Source organism: Electrona antarctica (genome assembly GCF_951216825.1).
Source record: "Electrona antarctica genome assembly, chromosome: 15".
NCBI classification, from domain to species: domain Eukaryota; kingdom Metazoa; phylum Chordata; class Actinopteri; order Myctophiformes; family Myctophidae; genus Electrona; species Electrona antarctica.
In genome coordinates, this window is record NC_136796.1 from 39,998,440 (window position 1) to 40,004,807 (window position 6,368).

The following is a 6,368-nucleotide window of genomic DNA, read 5'->3' on the forward strand; positions in this document are numbered from 1 at the left end:
CACAGAGATAAAAATGGTATCAAATGGGGGGGTGTATAGTGATTATCCTTTTTTTTGTGATCAAGTTTTTATTTTATTTTTTGTTAAAAGAAAAGCCCCCCCCCCCCCCCCCCCACAGGTTGAACAGCGAAACAGATAAAGAATTTCAATACATCAAAAACAATCATAATAATAATAATAAATAAATAAAGAATGACAGGTACTTTACCATTGGAAAAATAAAATTAAAAGAAAAGAAAATAAGTCAGAGATGTTGGCATGATTTAAGTTTTTCTAATGCTGTGGATAAGGTGTTAAGTGTGTTTTCTTGTGCCCCGTTGGATCGAGCTATAGAGAGTTCCAGAGCGATCATGTCCATTAATGGATCCATTGTGAGACCTCAAGTTTATGGGGAGGTTTCCATCTTAGGACAAGCAGTTTTTTTGCAGCTGTCAGCCCTAGTATAGTGATTATCCTGAACAAACATTTATTTAGCCACTCGGCTGCGGGCACAGGGAAAGTATTTGACACATTCAGTAATCAAAATGTCCAAACTTAAACTGCTGTCGGGTGGAGGTTCACTATCTTTATTAATAGTACAATTAATCACAGCATGGTTTGTAAATGCATATAAAAACCGTATGATCTCCCCCTGTGTGGCCATATTAGACCATGCCATTCATCAACTGGTTTGTTGCACCTGTGTCCCTTATGTCATTGCCTGCCAATTAGTGCGGCACTCCAGCACTCACGGCCGACCTGCCCACAACTGGACCAAAGGCACACAGGTGTATACAATTGGCTCCTTCAGGGGGTTCCAAATGCATATCAAAACTGTTGCGGGTCCTTGAGAATCACACTCTAATCTCTCGAGCCTTAAACCCATTCTGGGCGGGAGCCCCTTTTGGTGTTTTAAAGCATTATGTCATGCTTTAGCTGTTGGAAAAATAGCAGATCTACAAGCTCATAGCGCGGCACCGAGTGCCGCGCTATGAACTTGTAGGTCTGCTATTTTTTGAAAAATCGTGAAAACGTGGCGCAAAACTTTGAATATATATTCTTTCAGAGCGAATGTTTTTTAACTCAAATCTTTGCGTCTGGAGGGTCCCTGGAACTACATATTTTCAGATGGGGGGGTCGGCGGTCAGATACATATAATTCCGGGGGTCTTTGACATGAAATAGTTTGAGAACCACTGACATATAGAAACATAGGTTTTTCAGAAAACTGTCAGGATTTAGAAGACATTTTATGTAGAATCGTCCTCGGGTCAAAAAAACGAAAACAAAAAAAAACAATCCAAGAAGGCTGTTCTTGCATCGTCTCTCCATTAGCACGCTGGCCGACCCAGATGTCTACCCCCCCCCCCCCCCCTCCTCGTCCTCTGCTCCCGGCCCACTCGACACCTCTGCGGTGTCAATAGGATCCATATCAGCCTATAATAAGAGAGAAGGCCCCGTGGCACTTTATGCGTTTTTCCTAACAGCGAGCGTAGTCAGTACGTCTGGTGCTGCTAGACTCCAATGCCCCGGCGTGGTGCGAAGGGAAAAGGCACAGAGACTGCCGGAGGGGAACTGTTGTTGTTGTCGTTGGACCGTGGCCGGTGTTCTTGAAATGGGATATAACTTATGGTTATTAGAATACATCCATAATCCTTTTGTTCCAAAGTGTATGTGAGAGAGAGAGAAAGATGGAGAGAAGTTTATACGCGTGTGTGTGTGTGTGTGTGTGTGTGTGTGTGTGTGTGTGTGTGTGTGTGTGTGTGTGTGTGTGTGTGTGTGTGTGTGTGTGTGTGTGTGTGTGTGTGTGTGTGCGCGTGCGCGCGCTTCATGCCGGCGGGGGCGGTGTGCCCTCTCACCTCACTCGCACCCTTGGACGCGTTCATAACTTTTCATTTCCAGCAGTCTGCACCTCTCCTCATTGGGTGTAATTTACTGCCATTTTACGTGCGGAGGCCCGCGGGTCATCCAAAGTTTAACACCTCTGTTATATTTTTATGCCTCGGTGGTGGAGGGAGGGAGTCACTGCACCCCGTTGGCCAGCGTCGAGAGCCATAAGGCTCTCTCTGTCTCTCTCTCTCTGTCTCCCTCAATGGCAATCTCTCTCTTGTCCTTTTCGACTCCTCTCCACAGTCACTCACGCACGCACGCACGCACGCATGCACACACGCGTGCACGCACAAGTGCATAGTCTTGGTGTTTAGCAATGACGGTAATGACATCCAGGCTGTCAGGCAGGCCTGGCTGGCTCATATACAGTCAAATCATCTATATATTTTTTTTCTTTTCTTTTTTCTTACAGAGAGAGAGAGAGGTTCCCACCACAAGTGCTGCTGATGTCCCTCAAACTGCCGGTGCCCATGGAAGGTATAATAGTATAGGCCTATTCAAAAAGAGTAATGACCAAAACAAAATTTGCCATGAATAATCCAGGGACAAGCACTCAAGATGGGGTTGGAAGAAAAATTTAAAAAGAAAAAAAGATTCAGTTACTCTGTTTGGTGTCAACCCCAAGAACACATTGGTGCATTTTAATGATTCCAGAACATTGAATTAAAGGCCTTTTATATGTTTCAAACCTACGCGGAGAGCTTGGACCTGGATTACATGTATGGCAATTTGTGTTTGGTCATAGCTCTTAAAATGGGCTCAGACTACCGCAACTGTACATCTTAAATGATTTGGAAACACACGATCTGGCTGCATCGCACACTACAGGATAATCTCATTAGATTCTCTAATGAGATTATCTCAAACATGCAAGCAACACAAACGCAGCATCTCGGCATGCTATGGACAATGGAACCTGTTAAAGGCTGCGTTTGTGTTGCATGCATGCATGGGTTGGATTGGGGGGGTCGAATCAACTAATCAAATGATTCCCCAGCGCGGTACGGCTGCAGCTCACCGCTCCTTGGCTGCGGCTCACCGCTCCAAGAGATGGGTCAGATGCGGAGAACACATTTCACTGCGGTAACGTGTGTGACAAATTGTATGACTTTGACTTTGAAGAGTTCACCCAAAGAATGACTTATTACACACCCCATGAAGCCTTAATTTAATGCATTCCTGAATCCTGAGCCAATCATTTTATGACCAGCGGGAGATTCAATTGAGTCTCCTACTGATCAGCCACCCTGTTATCCAGTCTCCTACTGATCAGCCACCCTGCTATCCAGTCTCCTACTGATCAGCTACCCAGTTATCCAGTCTCCTACTGATCAGCCACCCTGTTATCAAACTATTGAGTCTCCTACTGATCAGCCACCCTGTTATCCAGTCTCCTACTGATCAGCCACCCTGTTATCCAGTCTCCTACTGATCAGCCACCCTGTTATCCAGTCTCATACTGATCAGCCACCCTGTTATCCAGTCTCCTACTGATCAGCCACCCTGTTATCCAGTCTCATACTGATCAGCCACCCTGTTATCAAACTATTGAGTCTCCTACTGATCAGCCACCCTGTTATCAAACTATTGAGTCTCCTACTGATCAGCCACCCTGTTATCAAACTATTGAGTCTCCTACTGATCAGCCACCCTGTTATCAAACTATTGAGTCTCCTACTGATCAGCCACCCTGTTATCAAACTATCGAGTCTCCTACTGATCAGCCACCCTGTTATCCAGTCTCCTACTGATCAGCCACCCTGTTATCAAACTATTGCCTGCAGGAAAGCGAGAAAAACAAAACAAATCTCCATGAATTCCAGGCTTCATGGGGTGTGTAATTGATAGAAAATAAGTCATTTCTTGGCGTGAACTATACTCCTCTGAAGTAGCGGTGGCAACTTACGAATGGTTCTGATGTGTCTGGGAAGACCAGTGGCTCTCAACCTGTGAGCCGTGGCCTACTGCTGGCCCGTGGGGATATGGCCCCCAAATAATTGGCAAAACGCCAAGATGTCCATGATAATACAACGTTATTTCATTCACAGTCGATTGAGTCATCACAAAAATAAACACGCTCCGAAAATGCATGCGGCCCTGCACCCATCTGACCACTTAAAACCCATTTTGGGCGGGAACCCCTTTTGGTTTTTTTAAAGCATTATGTTATACTTTAGCTATTGAAAAATAGCAGATCTACAAGCTCATAGCGCGGCACCGAGTGCCGCGCTATGAACTTGTAGGTCTGCAATTTTTGAAAAATCGTAAAAATGTGGCGCAAATCTTTTAATATATATTCTTTCAAAGTGAATGTTTTTAACTTAGATGTAAATTTGTTAACACCGCAGCCGCCTGTGGCCAGATGGGTGGGCCGCGAACTATAGTGCCTAGAGCAGGGACGGATTAACCCCCACAAGGGCCCCTGGTCCGGTAAATGTTTTGGGGCCCCCATAGCGCGCGTGCGAGTGAAATATTCAAGTTTTTATCAACTTTTTGACCTAAATTTAACTAAATCAATGGCCAATGAAGGTCCCCAGGACCTTTTTTCCAGGGCCTCAAACCCAATACAGAGCGGTCCAATTTCCCCGAAGGGCCCCAGAGAGCCAAGGGCCCCTGGGCCACGGCCCCATTGGCCCAATGGCTAATTTGGCCCTGGCCTAGAGTGGAGGCCGCGGAGAGTTCCAAACCCTAGACTCCTCGAGCACGGGCAGTGACCCTTTTCCTCCTGCGCCACCCCGGCCGGACCGGACCCTCTCCTTCGTTATTTCGAGGGCTATTTTTCATCCATTTATGTCCGGATCTAAAATTTCGAAGCTCTCGTTTCAGACGGAGCTGAAATCGCATCAGATTCCAAAACAATATCCACATGGAGCACGTACTGTATTGCTCATTTGCAATTCTATTGGATCACGGAATCCTGGAAAAGTGTGTCACCACGAGAACAGAGTGCAAGGAGCCATCCATCCGATATATACAGTATATGCAGCGCACCAGAAGAGTGGGCTCGGGATTGTTTCCTGCTCACAGCTGAAAGGCAAGCGCACCAACTTTCCTCTACCGGCTCGCATACAGCACACGTCAGCCCGATTGACACAACTTTACTCTCAGCCAGCCTTTCATTCTTTCCACTCTCTCGCTCTCTCTTGCCACCCCAAGGCAGAGCACATGCACGGCGGCGGTGAGGGTTCCCAGCGAACGCAATGATCAAAAAAAAAAGTAGCACTCGGATGCCTACAGGTTTCCCTGACATGAGAGGATGTGGAGGAGAGAGAGATGGGAGGAAGGGAGGAGGGAAGGTGAGTGGAGCGGGAAGGAAAGAGAGAGAGAGAGAGAGGGCTATCGGGGGGGGGGGGGGGGGTGGTCGGGCCAGAGACACCGATAACTTGTCAAGCCCAAGGGTAAGATGGGATGCTTTAAGATTGGGAGAGAAGGTGGGTGCGTGTGTGGACTGCGTGCGTGCGTGCGTGCGTGCGTGCGTGCGTGCGTGCGTGCGTGCGTGCGTGCGTGCGTGCGTGCGTGCGTGTGGGGGGGGGGGGGGGGGGGGGGGTTGGGGGAGTGGAGGATGAAAGGTTCCAGGCATGAAAGGAAGACAGACATAGGTGAAAAGAGCGGAAAATAGAAGTAAAGGAGGGGAGGGGAGGGGAGGGGAGAAAATAAGGGAAAAAAAGGAAAGAAAGTTGGGTTGAGCGAGTGTGACGCGAGGGGAAAGCAAGAGTCGGGGGATCTTCAGAGTTGAAAAGCCGTCATAGAGCTGAATTATTGAAGACAGCCTCCCCTCCTTACACACACACACACACACACACTCACACACTGCACATACACACACATACATACACGCACACACACATATCGAAAAACAGAGATGGAGAAATGCACAAGTAATGCTTGAGTCAAATTGCAACAGAAAGGTATTTCTTTCTGAAGGAGGCAAGTCTTTGACTCGAAAGTGATATCATATTTCCCTAATTCCTGATAAGGCGTCATTCCTCTCGGCTCCCCTTCACTATAACGCTGCCTCGCTTTGACAAAAAGTAGCATCTGATAGCGGAGAATCCATCAGCCCTGCAGTAACTAGCTCATGACAGAATGAAAACTCCTGCTTTCTGCGTGATTTGCGGTTGAGCGAGGCAGATGAGCGTGTGTGCGTGTGTGTGTGTGTGTGTGTGTGTGTGTGTGTGTGTGTGTGCGTGTGTGCGTGCGTGCGTGCGTGCGTGCGTGCGTGCGTGCGTGCGTGCGTGCGCACATGTGTTTGTATGTTCTGTATATTTCCGTATGCCAGCCTTTTGTCCAAGCCTTCCATACACTCATCCCTATGCTCTCAAGGGCAATATTAGTGAAGTGATTTACCTCCTTTCTATCGTTTGTTGTCTATAGCATCTTGCGTGTGTTGTGTGTACATGTGTGTGTGTGCGTGCATGCATCCGCCATGCACGCACGGCACGTCTTTATGTTATTTCTGTATTGATGCTTGGCTGTATAGGTGCTTGGCACGCATAAAGG